Here is a 16,269-nt window from a genome sequence, read left to right on the forward strand (position 1 = left end):
CCCTAGTGGACAAAAGAGCTGTAAATTAGATTAAGTGATTGAAGAATAAGGGCCCATATAGCCGAGGCGGTAAACGCACGGGTATTCAGCATGACCATGCTGAGGGTGACGGGTTCGATTCCCGGTCGGTCCAGGATCTTTTCGTAAAGGAAATTTCCTTGACTTCCTTGGGCATAGAGTATCTTCGTGCCTGCCACACGATATACGCATGCAAAATGGTCATTGGCAGAGGAAGCTCTCAGTTAATAACTGTGGAAGTGCTCATAGAACACTTAAGCTGAGAAGCAGGCTTTGTCCCAATGAGGACGTTACGCCAAGAAGAGAAGAGAGAGAGAGATTGAAGAATAAAAAAAAAATCAACAATGTACGGTACCGACGACCGCCACGGTACAACCTAGAGCGACTGAAGCAACCGGATGTCGCCTCAGCATACGCGCAGAATCTCGAGACCGCGTTGCCAGACGAGGGTGAGCTCTATGAGGCCCCTCTTAGAGGACTGCTGGAGTACAGTGACAGCAGCCATCAACGACGCAGCCGAGAGCACCATCGGGTATGTGAAACGGAATCGACGGAACGAATGGTTCGACGAAGAGTGCAGAACGGTTTTAGAGGAGAAGAACGCAGCGAGGGCAGTAATTCTGCAGCAAGAGACCCGACAGAACGTGGAACGTTACGAACAGAAGCGGAAACAACAGACCAGCCTCTTTCGGGAGAAAAAGCGCCACCTGGAAGAAGCGGAATGCGAAGAAATGGAACTGCTGTGCCGTTCCCAAGAAACACGGAATTTCTATCAGAAGCTCAACGCATTGCGACGACATGGACATTATTGCCAGAACATTTGGGACGGTGGCAGAGCTGTACACCCGCCTGAAACACGAAGCAGCAAAGGTCGGACTGGTGGTAAATGCCTCAAAAACAAAGTACATGCTGGTAGACGAAACTGAACACGACCGGAACCGCCTGGGTAGTAATGTTACGATAGACGGAGATACTTTCGAGGTGGTGGAGGAATTCGTCTACCTCGGATCCTTACTGATGGCTGACAACAACGTGAGTCGTGAAATTCGGAGGCGCATCATCAGCGGAAGTCGGGCCTACTACGGGCTCCAGAAGAAACTGCGGTCGAAAAAAAATTCACCCACGCACCAAATGCACCATGTACAAAACGCTAATAAGACCGGTGATCCTCTACGGGCACGAGACATGGACCATGCTCGAAGAGGACCTGCAAGCACTCGGAGTTTTCGAGCGACGCGTGCTAAGAACGATCTTCGGCGGTGTACCGGAGAACGATGTGTGGCGGAGAAGGATGAACCACGAGCTCGCTGCACTCTACGGCGAACCCAGCATCCAGAAGGTGGCCAAAGACGGAAGGATACGGTGGGCAGGGCACGTTGCATAGTCCAATTGAACTCTCATAATGCATGTGTAATATAATCTATCGAAATATTTATCTGAAACTCAAATTAAAAGCGAACACCCGTTACTTATAGTACTTATTGCATGGATCCTACAAAAAAGCAAAAATTCTAGCTAGCCGTACCCATCGGTCGGTGCCCGTCGGTTAGTGCAACATTCATCTACGATTTGAATATTCCGCGCTTTTAAACAACAACAAACCCGGTTGGAGGCGCCTGAAATACGAACGCACCAACCAGGTAAGGAGATGCATCCTTGGGGTGGGGGTCGAAGAAAGCACCTCACGCACCGTCTCCAAACCATTTTTCTCACTCTCCAGTCGGCCTCACGCCGACCAAATGTAAAAGAAAACTAATCACAAAATAAAACACCAGAGCGGAGAGATGCAGCACCAAAGAGCTACGCTCCCGGAGTGTGCAGTGCATGCCGCCGCACACATTCACACAAATTCGCACATGTGATTCTCCGGGTGCCAACGTGTTGTATGCGATTCAAATGTGCAACATGCACCCACCCATACCCATACACATTGGAGCGATGCACCGAGAAGGCATCGTCGCTCGCTAATAACAACCGCAACCCATCGTATCGCGTCGTGCCGTCCGTCACCCGACGGACGTCAGAAATTTAAATTTCCTCCACCTCCAACCATCATCCGTTTGCCGACACGTGAGACGGTCGGTCGGCCGGACTGGTGGGTGGGGATAAGAGATGCATCGCGCTTCTACGCACTCGGTCGGCGTGTCCTTCCTCGGGATTTCCAGCCTGTCGGTGGATGCAAATCTCGCTGGCACTGCGAGACGATGCAATGGGTGCGCGCGTAAACCAGCTGAATGGAAGTGTTGGCATGTTTTGAATGGTGAATTGGTGGATTGGATGTGATTGCGAGCAGTTGGAGAACATTGTATAAGTGGCAACACTGAACCGATCACCGCGAAGGTAAGGTGATCGAAGAAGGTTTGTGGAGGTGGGGTGGGATGCATTCAGAGAGCCACCGGTGGCCACTGTTTGTCCCTGACGACGAACGCATGGTTGATGGTGGTGGGCTATAATGACTTTTTTGGAATATCCTCACGGTACGCGACTCGCTCCCTTCCACGGACCTCCCGACATTGCATTGTCGTCGGCATCGCGCATAAGAGAGTCACGCTCTTGGCATCCCTGTATCTATTGAACGGGGGATAGTGCGTATATTACGCGTAACAGCAGCCCACTACAGCACGCACCGCGACTGCCTGGATGGGTGTCCTTTTTGGGGGGAGTGGGTGGTTTGATGAAGGAGGCCAACTCGACTCGGCGACGACGGTTCGACGAGTGAGGAGTGAGAGAGTCCTTGCACCGCGATTATAGTTGCTTTTGTTGGTACAGTGTGTTGTTGGAGGTACCGTTTGCGGTTCGGGACTGTGTAGATAGGTAGGTAGAGTACAAGGCGCGCAAAGACCCGGGAATCGCGCGCGCTGCCTCCGTTCAGCTGAAGTTGTAGTTTTTAAAAGCGGAGGTTGTTTAACGCCACAAATTAAAAATTCTTCAGCTAGAGAGCTGTCGTCGAAGGTTTGAATAGATTGGTTGAGATAGAAATACTTAATAGCCTCTACGTTGTTGCAATAATAAGATCTTAAAGAAGCAATCTATTTAAAAAATAAACTTTATAGAGAATGTTTTGAACACAAATAAATATTTGGAATTGAACTTTTTTACCTGGATCATCTTGGATTTATTCTACTGACACTCCCTAGTTTATTATCATCCTTTCTTCTAAGTTCAAAATTTCCACGAAGATTTTGGTTTAAACATATGATGGATATTCGAGATGATTTTCAGTCAAAATTCTGTTGGATAGGGCACCTGAAACCCCTGGTAAACTGGAGACCTAGAGGCGTGTATGGTAAAAAAAACGATCCGTATAACAAATCATGAACATTTTTGTAGCTTAATTTCTCACACGAAAAGCAAAAATTTGCATGAGAATTTATGAGTTATTTGAATTGAAGAGTATTTCATGCCAGATCTCGTGAATAAATTTAAGATGAAAATTCCGGTAAAAGCTCTCTAAGAGTTATCACCACTAGGTTGCGCCAAGCTTCGTAATATACATTTTCCATATCACCGCGTATTCTATCTAGGATTTTTCTTTGCATTCCTAAAATAAGTTCAGTTAAAATTATCACCAAAAATACCATTAGAAATTACTCTAAGAATTTTATTTTCCAGAAATGTGTCCAGGAGGCGCCCTATGGAACCCATAAGCCCTTAGTATGGGCTTTATTTGCAGGAGATACATTTGAAATTAGACTTAAATTTCTCCTCCAGGAAAGCTCTTGGGAAGTCCTACAAAAAATGGTCAGGTGCAATTTCAGAAATTCCACTATAGATTCCGCCAAAAGCTTACGTGCTAAAGGTTAATTTTGGAATACCTGTTTCTTTGAATTATACCAGAAATTCCACAAGAAGCTTGGACGCAAAACATCGAAAATTCGGCTAGAAACTCCTACGTAAATTTCTTATTTCTACAGAAAATTTGCATGTTCTTTTGTCAATAACTTTGAAGAAAATTCCTGCACAAACTTTTTTTAGCGACTTCAGCCCTGATTCTGTGAAAACTTCATAAAATAATTAATACTTAAAGTGTTCTAAAACTATACTCAGAGTAAACATTTTGGTCTGCATGAGAATCATTATACAGTCCAATACTATACCGATGAATGAGAATGCTATTTCGCATACACAGTCTTATGCGACTAGTGGTTATGTGGGCTGCAAGAAATTCCCCCAAAAAGTGCAACAAATTAACACCACTATAATACTCCCAAAATATTTACAACAGATTATTTACAGAATTATGGAATCAGTGTGAATTTATTAGAAACTTCGAACTCTTACAAATGTTTTAATATTAACGTACATTTTTATCTTATGTTAATTCTTTACTCATTATTGTCGGAACTTCTACTGGAATACCGTTAACAGGGCCATAGGAAATATCTCCAGCGAATCTGGAAAACACAAGCATTATTTTCAGGAAGTTACCAGAAATGTTTCCAAAAAAAAGAGACTATCACTCCATTTTCAGGGATTCCGTCAAAATTCCCAAAAGGTTCCACTGGAAACTTCTCAGTAAAATTCACAAAAAAAAACTTCCTCAAGGGGTTCTATAGGTCCAAACGAAAAGGGATAGTTCTTAAACAGGTACCCCACAATACAACTAACGGGATTCTAGTGGCTAAAAAGCGAAAATTGACTTTATCTATATATATAAAAATGAGTTTGAAGCTCCTTTGAGGCAACAAAACTCAAGAACGGATGAACCGATCAGCATGACTCTTGCACGGTTCAGTTCGTGTTCATGGTGACTGTGTTTATATGTACAAAAAGTTATGAAAATCAATTAAAAAAGTAGGAAAATTGTGAAGTTACTGATTTTTTTGATTTGGGAAGAAATTCAACGCGATCGAAATAAAACCAATCTAGAGTGCGGTGCTGCAATGACTCAACAGTTGTCAAACCATCACAACCGGGCAAGACAAAGTTTGCTTGCTAGTTCTATTTAAAATTTAAGTTCGGTAGTTGAAAGTAGATCACTTGGACCAGTAAATCCTAGAATATTGGTGTGTTAACCCATATACCTTTCAAGATATTGGCTTCACAATGAGACCATTGGCAATTTTTGATAAAAATGAATGGATTGTTCAACTTCACAAATTTTCGTCTTAAATGAAAAATGTTGAACTTTTAAAGAAGTTTCTTATAGCTTGATAATGAATCTTTCGAATGCCATATCATGCGTAGAAAAATTGATTATAAAAATAGTAAATGAAGCTAAAAAATCCCTTACAAATCATTCCATACAAAAAAAAAAGTTTCGCTTCGGGACTACCTTTTATGTCTTTCTTCAGGACCCCTGGGAGACATTGAAATCAAATTTTGGCTGCTACTAGCTGTATTCTGCAATTCTAATCAACTTGTCGGCGATAATTTAGATATCCGAATATAAAATCACCTTATTGAGCATTAAATACCTCTGAGGAAGTATTTGATCGTCATGGCCGTTTTCTCGGTAGATCAATCATGTAAATCTGGTCTTGTCAATAATTCGAAAAAACAAATATAATTTTGTTTTCTTATAAAAGTGATCTATAATTCATTAGGAGTTTTTAGAGTACCGTCAAACGGGGTTACTTGCAACAGCGGTGTAACTTGCAACACGATGACATACACTAAATGTGAAGCATTTTCTAATAATAATGAAAACTAGTATGCCCTACTATTTAGGTTATAGAGATTATGTGTATCAAAGATCGATTTAGTATAAAAATTAGCTTTATTTCTTTGTTTATGGTTTAACTACACTGTTAAAACGGATTGCTCATTTTATGCCATAAAAACAAGTATGAAAATCGTGCTTGACCTCTCCCTTATGGTAAGAGCGATAAGTCTGATGACCTTGCTTGCAGTTAGGGTACCTAATAGTAAGCTTAGCTAAACGATAAAAGTTTGATAAACTTATCGACTAAGTAATGCAAAAAATCATTATTATATTCGACAACCACTGTGGGGTAACTTGCAACAGTTGAATTTGACGAAACCTTCTATTATTTATCTTCATTTCACGATATATTTGACAGAAATAACCGAAATGGATCATTTATTGATCACGTAACGCGGTTATTTTCAAATGACAATTCATTTTTAACATTTTTTTTGCACGTGACCTTCAAACATTGTTAGGAAATACCACATTTTTAAGTTTCATTCATGTTTCATCATGTTAAGTTCAATTATTTTTATGAACGCTGTAAAGCAATCACCAACATCAATTCTGAATGGATGGAGTAAATTATTTCAGTTTAATACCCAAATTAGCGAGTTTGACATTTACAAAGTAGAATAGGTGTGCTTCAATCATGTTAATTTAGCTGAAATTGCCAAACACCACTTCAAACTGAAAACTACTTGAAGATGACTAACTCTACCTTTTCAAGAAATGACAATAATCATTGTTGACATTTTGTAATGAGTGCTAATTCACGAGAATCATATATATATATATATTGTGTTTGAGCTACGTGAGACCTGTTGCTAAACGATATATTCTCGCTTGCAATAACTATCAATCCTTTCATGAAAAATTATATGTCAATTGGTTAGTGTACATCTTTTCATGGTATGTTTCATGCATAACATCAAAAATATACAATACGACTATATACTAGAATGTTAGTGCTGTTTAATGATAGCTAACTTGGCTTCATGTCCTATGTTGCAAGTTACCCCACAGATGGGGAAACTTGCAACAAGCATGTATTTCGCACCTCCTGATTAGGTGGCAACGTATTTTGGTAAACCAAGTGCTGCATAGTATTCTACTCGGGGCAATTAGCGTACACGATGCTTCACAGGATGTTTCAAATGTTTAGATATTCAATGATATTGCTTCAAAGTCGAAAAGTGTTGCAAGTTACCCCATTTGACGGTATATAACTTTAATTCTATTTCTGTTTTTGAAATCGTTTTTAATTTTCATTACTTTCCAAGAATACTTCAAGGAACCATCTTCGATATAATTTGAGTAGTTGCTTCAATACTCTTCTCCAGGATGTGAATGGGACAAAATTGCAAGAAATTAGGATCTGTTTGATAATTGAATAAATGAAGTAATATGACACTTTTACATCAGTCACTCATTAACTCTCCTTTGGCATTTAGGGTCATTTTCGACCCGAATCGTACATTACGTCAGCGAGCTGCTGCCAACATGATTCAAAAAGAAGTTTAACGAGTCATCGCATAATAACATAGCCGACCGTACACAACCTGGGGTGGCTGTCGATTGAGATTTTAAGGTGCCAGAAAAGTTGCCTGGTAGTTGATAAAATTTTCATTGACCGACCTCTTCGAGACCTGGCCAGGTTCTTAGGATCAGCGGGGATGGAGAGGAAATGTTGATTAGATATCTACTTAAGTTGATGTCCGAGAACATGGTTCACCTTCATAGATACCTGTACAGTGACCGGCACAAAAAAGGATCCACCATATAGTTGTTACAGTTTCTAATTAAAACAACATGCAAAAATGATAAAATAAATTTTGGAATTGAATTTTGGATGGGGAAATATGGGACGCATTCCTGGCGGAAAAGCATTTGAATGTCATATGACGGAGTATATTACAATGAAATTTTACCATTTACCTTGTCACCTGATATTATTGATAATTGAACAAGGAACCTTCTCACCGTTTCTTTTTAATTAGAATCCATGTAATCTTAGTCCAATCACTTGCAAGTTTGAGCTACGAAGCTTCTTCGTTCCGGATACTTGCAAAGGAAATTCCAAATCCACTCCACATGCTACACAAACACATATTTTTGTTCACCTTTCAACACGAGTTCTTCTTGCATTTCAGCTTTAGTTATTTTAGATAACAACTACCGAATCAATATTTTTAGATACTCAAGCATTAACGATTTCATGAAAAAATATTCGAATATAATTCCTTGCTGAAGAAAATATCAAAAGATTTTTTTATCAATAAAGAAAACACAAAATTGAAAGAAACATTGAAAATTATAATGAATATTCAAAAACGCAAACCAGAAGAACTTTTTCAATTTTTGACAAAATAGATAGTTGAATTCTGATATCATATATGGAAACATCCAAGAACGATTTTGATGGAAAATTTAGTCTTGCAGAGTTTTTTAGAACCGGCATAAGACCTCAAACCTTTGTTTTTATGATGGTTCTAAGAACCTCTTCTAGTCAATTTCACTATAAAATGTTACTTGGGCATACAATAGCACCATACTGTTCTCCTTAGCTTAAGGCCATTTCAGCGCCTTTTTCTGGACGACGCCCTTGACCGGGGGCCTACCTCGCCAACCGCACGCTACGGCTCTGACTAAGAGTGAACTTTCCAATGTATGGTCTCTAACCTTAAGAGGTTATATACATACACTACCCGTCATAAGTACAGACTCACAAAAAGTATTGCAACAATATTGCATCACCCTGACTCACCTCCATATCCAAAACCTGAGGACTAACAAAGATGCTGTCTTAAGGAAAGTTATTCAGAAGACCAAAAGCAACAACTTTTCTGAAGGCGGCATTTTTGTAGGTGTTCTGGTTTTAGAGATATCGAGGTGAGTCAGGGTGATGCAATATTGTTGCAATGCTTTTTGTGAGTCCGTACTTATGACGGGTAGTGTATGTTGAAGTGCGTGCCCGAATAGAATGGTATTATACGATTACGATTCTGTTTATCGTTTTCCAATTATTCACGGTATCATAAAATGTATGATAAACCAATGATACTGTGAATCATATTGGTGATAACATGTATCATATTCGGAGTTTGAACGATAGACCGAATGGGTTGTTAAGTATCGTTACCATTCAAAAATGGCAATTTTCACGAACAAAAAAATTGTCAAATCATTTACATTATAATCAATTTATCGTTTACTTTATGATACACTGAATAATATAAACAAGCTTGAAATATTTCGTTATTCTGCATTATCAAGTGCGTGACGTAACCCATTCTGTTTATATTTGGATGCGGATTTTTTTCAACTATCCGGGACTCGAACTGCGGTGATTGGTATTCGGCTGGTTCCTTTTTCCTCGTGCGGTCTTTGCCCAGGAGACCAAATCGACTAGGTGCTCGCGGGTAGTTAGAAAACAATGCTCCTAAAGAAGGTGGCAGAGCTGGCAGAGGAACAACCATTGGAGGCCGATGCAAGGTGTGCAAGGTAAGTTAGTGCTCTCGTTATGCAATGCATACTCGGCAGCTTACTCGGAAATACTCTTTGCGGCCACAGCAACAACTGATGCACATTTATTACAATGACATGCATGTTTCGCGCCTGGAAGTTCAATTTATTGGCCTGATTAACAAGCGCAAGAAGAAATACCTCAATATTGTGGGGTTTCTAATCTGTAGGAAACCGAAAAAAAACCAGGGGTGGTAGATCCTACCCTCTACGCCCACCCAAACATGCCCACCTGCGCGCCATCTGCTGTTGGTTCTAATTTGTAAACATCTTCTGTTTAGTTGTTTATAAACATCAACAATAGTAAAAACATTAGCGTTTTTCTCTTCCTTTCGGTGCTGATGCTCAGTTTTTTAGGTAATTATCGAAATTTCTTGAGTTGTAGTGTTAAATTATCCTCATATTAAAGCACTAGAACCGCTCTGGGAGTTTTCAATTTTCAACCGATTTCCGCACTCCAAACAAAACGAAAACAAAAACAAGCGAGAGTAGAGGCAAATATTTCATAATGGCGAAAACAAAACACTGATTTTTTTCGGAATAAAATTTTTCAATATAATCTAAATAAAATGTGTGGGATTATTCTTGAATCACATGCTGACTTGCTTTTGGCATGATAAAACGGTGTTAAAATCAATTTTGCGAACGAAAATAGATATTTTCTTGGTTGGCCGTTACGTCCTTCTAATGGTACTAAAATTGAATAGAGGGTAGGCGCAATTTGTTCCCAGTTGACAACCAGCTTACTCCCCTGAAAAAAACATGCCACATCTCAAAGAAAACAAGTCACGGCCGCAAAATTTACGAAAACCTATGATTCATAACTATTCATGTATCATTCAATGAATCATTATTATAATTGTAATGATTCTTGAAAAATATTAAATAATACATTTTTTTCATTCTCAATCATGCAATCATAAAACAATTATTAGTGGTATAGTTATTATTCCACGAACCAACTTCGTATGATATGCATGATACTGTGAATTGTATTTTTCTATGCGGGTGGAAATAAGGAAAATATTGATTTTTTTGTAAAAGTATGTAACCATATTTGTAATGATTGTTTTACGGCATACATATTACAATATTAAATGTGTGAAATCAGCATGAAAACTAAAAAAATAATACAAATTACCAAAGTTATAACAGTTTTTGTAAATATTTTTTTCTTCAAAGAGGTTTGCCGTGACTATAACTACAGTCCAACGGCTCAGCTGAAAGCACAACTCAAAAGCAGTCCGTTACTAGAGGACCTTCTGGTGTTGAACGATCAGTATAGCAAAAAATGGGTTTATTTTGCAAACGGGAACAATTTTCTAAAAAAAACAATTTTTGCATTCAAAAAAAGCTTTCGAAATCGTAGTGACCGCATCAACATGATTCCGAGATAGTAAACCCTACGCGCCCGTAAGGGAACGAAGCGCAAAATGTTTTATCTTTGCTTCTGCTGCTTGATTTCAATGAAAATTTTAAACAGCATTCTTAAGAATAACCCATATTTTGAATCAAACTGTTTGCTGGACCTCAAAATTTAACTCTTCTAATGCATGTAACATGTAACAGTAAGCAATTACTGTGCTGAACAGAAAAACAAAACGGAAAAAAAGTTCGTTTTCCCTTGAACTTATTTATATTAACGAGAGGAATTATTGTTTGTATGAGTATGATGAACAATATAAATTTATCTATATATATATATATATAAATGCAGTGGCATACGTGGGACCGCGCATAACTTGCGAACGGCTGGTCAGATTTGGTTCGTCTAAGTTTTGTTCTGTTAGTTTTCACCCAAGGAAGGTTTATGAGGCCAAAAACATTGGAAAATTAGGAGTTTTTGAAAATCGGGGTTTCGTAAATTTCGAACGGGGACTTGGGCGCTTGGCTAGGGACTTGAAACGTCAAAAAAACGCAGTAGGCAAGACAAAGTTTGCCGGGGACAGCTAGTTTATATTGAAAATGCTATAGCAGTATACTGAGACGATATCAACTTTATTTTTAAACAGTTCACCTGATTATTTTCACGTAAAACAATGAAATGTGGGAAAATTTTTGAATAATTTGGGAAACATGAGTTTGCGGATGGAGAAACTTCTTAAATTAGTTGAACAACTTTGTTTATTTTATTTTGTGTATTTTATTTAATTTTATTTATTTTATAACTTGAAATATTTATTTCGTTGGAAGCAATCAACTGCCTTGATGCTAGAATGCCGGTTGAGGCAAATTGGATACCTAGAGGAGTGTATGGTAAAAAACACTCTCCCTATAGGAAATAATGAAGATCGAAGACATTTATCAAACAGTTTTGACAGTATTCCAGCTACAATTTGCAATTCACGAGTTTTTTTCTGATGGCATTTTTGGATTGGCTCACATGAATAAGTGCTGCAAAACTTTCGAAGCAAATTGCAGAAAATTCCTTGCTAGCTCTTTAGAATAGATTTTAGGCGAAAGTATTTAAATGTTAACTGTATAAACCATTTTTTCCACTCGAAATTAAAGCCAAATCTTTCTCAAAATTATCACCAGCAGATTGCGTCAAACTTCGTAGTATTAATTTTGTTTTATCGCATGTATTTTATCAAGGATTTTTCTATGCAAAACGACTTAAAACCACTTGAAATACACCAAAAAATTCTTCAAAAATTCCTGCAAAAAATTCAGAATTTCCTGCTCCAGGGACTTGTCCAGAACAGTCCAGTATAAAAAAAAATTCCAAAATACTGCTAGGGCGTATACGTGGTTCACACTGCAAGAATTCCTCCAAAATGTGCAACAAATAATTGAGGGGGTTAGAAGCAAAGGGGTGTAAGTGGAAAAAACCACTTTCTAGTATTAAATGAGATTTAATGTTTTTCACCAATTTTTCATCCCAATGGAGCCAATTTTATCCGATTTATTGAAATTTTTCTAAAGATCGTAAAATTAAAGTACCTAAAATCTTGTAATATGAAGATTTTTTTTTGTTATGCTCAGCTCAAAATCGACAAAATGATCACTTACACCCCTTTGCATCTGGGACCCTCAATCTTATTCGGCTGGAAACTTTTTAGGAAGCATTACTATAATATTCACCAAAAAAATTCTCAGGATACTAGATTTTAAATAAAAGCACCAGAAATTCTCTTACTTCACTTACTCTTGCAGGAATCTCTTCAGGAATAACGTCTAGACAATTCCTGTTGGCGATTCCTCTAGAAATTCCCTCCGAGATCCTCCTGATATTCCTTTATTAGATTCCTCCAGAATCTCCATTTGAGGAATCCTCCAGTAACGTCAACTGGTGAATTCTCCAGAAACTTCTTTTGGGAATTCCTTCAAGTAAGCCTTGTGGATTCTTCCTGATTTCTTATGGATATCTTCTGAGATTTTTTCCAGGAAATCTTTCAGAAGCTCGTTCACAAGCTCCTTTAGAGTTTCCTACAGATGTTTATTCTGGGATTTCTCCGAGAATTTCTTCTGGGGATTATTCCAGAAATGCGATTACTGGATTTTTCTACGAGTTCCTATTGTATTCTCAGGAAAAAAATCCAGTAAGAATCCCAAATGAAAATGGAGTCCAAGAAGGGCTCCAGGAGGAACTCCTGGTAGATTTCCAGAAGAAACTTCTGGAAAATTCCAAGTAGCAATTTATGGAGGATTCCTAGAAAAATAAAACTCCCTGAAGATACGCATAATGAACTCCTGGAAGATTCCAAAAGAAAACTTATATTGAATTTTCACAAGGAATTTCTGGAGGATTTTTAGACGGAACTTTTTAAGGATTCCTGAGAAATTTCCAGAGAAAGTTCAGGAGGGGCCTGAAACCCGGGTAGAGGAAAAGAGCTCAATAATAGCATATTTTGATATTGAGATCAAAATATGTTATTGGTTTGATTGATATAAGAGATAAAAGATCTGAAAATAATATCTAAAATTTACTCCTGGAACATCATCATCAGATCATAATTAGATCTTGTGAGATCTAACCAATAGCAGCAAGCTATTCGTTTGTTCTTGGAATATCAAATTTTGATATTGTTCAGATGTTCCAGGAACATTTTTCAGATATTATTTTTAGATCTTTTATCTCTTATATCAATCAAACCAATATCACGTTTTGATCGTCAGTATTTCACCTGGCGACACCCGAGTGGTGACACTTGCTCCCAGATAGACCACGTGCTGGTCGACGGGCGACATTTCTCGGACGTCATAGATGTGAGGTCCTACAGAGGCCCGAACATCGACTCGGATCATTATCTTGTAGCCGCTAAAATTCGGGCGCGATTATCCAGCGTCACGAGTTCAAGAAACAACAGGACGATGCGTTTCAATATCCAGCGCTTGTCAGCCGAAGGGGTTGCTGCACAGTACCATCAGAAGCTAGACGAGAGGATAGGAGAGACCAACGGATCTGGAGATGTCAACAGCTTGTGGGGAAGTATCCACGAAGCAGTGACAACAACAGCGCAAGAGGTGATTGGTACCGCTCAGCGACGCCAACGTAATGGTTGGTTTGACGAGGACTGCCAACGAGCGACGAACGAAAAGAATGCCGCCAGAAGTCGAATGCTAGTGGCCGGTACCCGGCAGAACAGAGAGCGGTACAGGGTTGCAAGAGCAGAAGCGAAACGAATCCACCGCAGGAAAAAACGGCAACACGAAGAGAGTGTTATTGCTGAAGCGCAGGAAAGTATGGACAGGAACGATATGCGGAGATTTTATGCAACTGTCAATGGCGCGCGGCACAAGACTGCGCCAGTGCCCGCCATGTGCAATGACCGGGAAGGAAATTTGCTGACAGACAAAACAATGGTGGCAGCCAGGTGGAAGGAGCACTTCGAAGATTTGTTGAATGGTAGCAGCGAAGGAGCACCCAGGAACAGGATTAACATAATGGATGACAGTCAAGCAGTGGAACCACCAACACTGGATGAGGTTAAAAAGGCCCTTAAGGAGCTGAAAAACAGCAAGGCTGCTGGGAAGGACGAGATCCCGGTCGAACTTCTTAAGCACGGAAGCGAGCAGCTACATCAATCAATCCATCAGATTATTATAAAGATTTAGGAGGATGAAGAATTGCCCACTAGTTGGTTGGATGGCCTCATATGCCCAATCTACAAGAAAGGGCACAGACTGGAGTGTGCCAATTACAGAGGTATTACCCTTTTAAATTCGGCGTATAAGATACTGTCGCGTGTCCTGTTCAACAGACTGCGACCTCTGGAGGAGTCCTTCGTCGGCGAATACCAGGCTGGTTTTCGTGAGGGCCGATCAACGACGGATCAAATGTTTACCCTGCGGATGATCCTAGATAAATTTCGGGAATATAACTTGCAGACTCACCATCTGTTCATTGATTTTAAAGCAGCGTACGATTCAGTGAAAAGAAATGAGCTTTGGCAGATAATGTCAGAACATGGTTTTCCGGCGAAACTAATTAGGCTGATACGCGCAACGCTGGATGGATCAAAATCAAGTATTCGGATCGCGGACGAAGTGTCTACGTCGTTTGTGACCTTGGATGGATTGAAGCAGGGGGATGCTCTTTCAAATTTATTGTTCAACATTGCACTCGAAGGAGCGATTAGGAGGTCAGGCGTGCAGAGGAATGGCTCTATCATCACACGGTCGCACATGCTCCTCGGTTTTGCGGACGATATTGATCTCATCGGCATCGATCGTAGGGCAGTGGAGGAAGCTTATGCTCCTCTGAAGAGAGAGACAGCGAGGATAGGCTTGACGATTAACTCTACCAAGACGAAGTACATGATAGCGGGTAGAGACAGAAGCAGGCCTAGTGGTGTTAGTGCTGAGGTAGTGATTGATGGGGAAGTGTTTGAAGTTGTTGAAGAATTTGTTTATCTTGGAACACTTGTGACATGTGACAATGACGTTTCCCGTGAAGTGAAAAGGCGTATTGCAGCTGCGAATAGGGCCTTTTACGGATTGCGTAGCCAGCTTAGGTCCCGTAACTTGCAAACGCAAACAAAATTCGCTCTGTATAAGACGCTGATTCTTCCGGTTGCCCTCTACGGTCACGAAGCGTGGACGTTAAAGGAGGTAGACCGAAAAGCTTTTGGAGTTTTTGAGCGCAAAGTGCTGCGGACAATTCTCGGTGGGAAACAAGAAAATGGAGTGTGGCGCAGACGCATGAATCACGAGTTGTACCAAGTATACGAAGATGCGAATATTGTGAAACGTATAAAATACGGCAGACTTCAGTGGGCTGGACACGTAGTGCGAATGTCGGAAGAAAGAATAGCGAAAGCAATATTCAGCAGAGAACCCGGTAGAGGTAGGCGACTTCGTGGGCGGCCGCGAACTCGCTGGCTGCACGCGGTTGAAGAAGATCTACGATCCCTACACGTTCGGGGAAACTGGAGGAACATCGCCCAAGACCGACGAAGATGGTGCTCTACTATACGCTCGGCATTGGAGTAAAGTTACTTTGTAGCCAACAAGGTATCAAGGTAAGGTAGGTATTTCACCTCTACCCGGGAAGAAATTTCAGATTGATTTTTAGGAGGCATTTCTAGAAGATTTCCAAAATGAGTCCTTGGAGGGTTCCCAGAAAGAAGCCTTGAAGGATTCCCAAATTTCACTACCGGATGATTCCCTGGAACGAATTCTTGGAGTAAACGTAGCATGAAATTCTGAGGAAATTCAAAATACAATTCTGGAGCAAATCCTGAAAAGTAATAAATGAATTTCAGAAAACACTTCTGTATGAATAAAGACAGCTGCTGGATTCCCAGAATAACGTTTGGGAGAACCCCAGCAGAAACTCCTAGATTCTAGAAGAATTCCAAAAGGAATTTCTGGAGGAATTAAAGAAAAAAAAAACTTGGTGAACTTCCATAAAATCTTCTAAAAACTGCCTCGAAAAAAAAAACTCCTGGAGTAATTTCAAGACGATCTCTTTGGTAAAACCTAGATTGAAAACCCTGAGAAATTCTGATTACTAGTGGAGGAATTCCCGTAGTAATTCAAGGTGCAATTTGAAAAGGGGCATCTGTGTTAACCTTGTGCAACCTATGTGCAAGGAGAGCTAATCCATAAAGAGGCTTCTGAAAAATTTCCAG

General features: G+C 39.8%; 1 protein-coding gene across 4 annotated transcripts in view; it reads right to left on the reverse strand.

Moving 5' to 3' along the window:
- Window positions 1-16,269, reverse strand: part of LOC109427802 (uncharacterized) — a 188,438-nt gene that overhangs the window by 168,942 nt on the left and 3,227 nt on the right. The gene's annotated exons all lie outside the window — the stretch shown is intronic.

Source organism: Aedes albopictus, chromosome 2, assembly GCF_035046485.1.
Source record: "Aedes albopictus strain Foshan chromosome 2, AalbF5, whole genome shotgun sequence".
Lineage (NCBI taxonomy): Eukaryota > Metazoa > Arthropoda > Insecta > Diptera > Culicidae > Aedes > Aedes albopictus.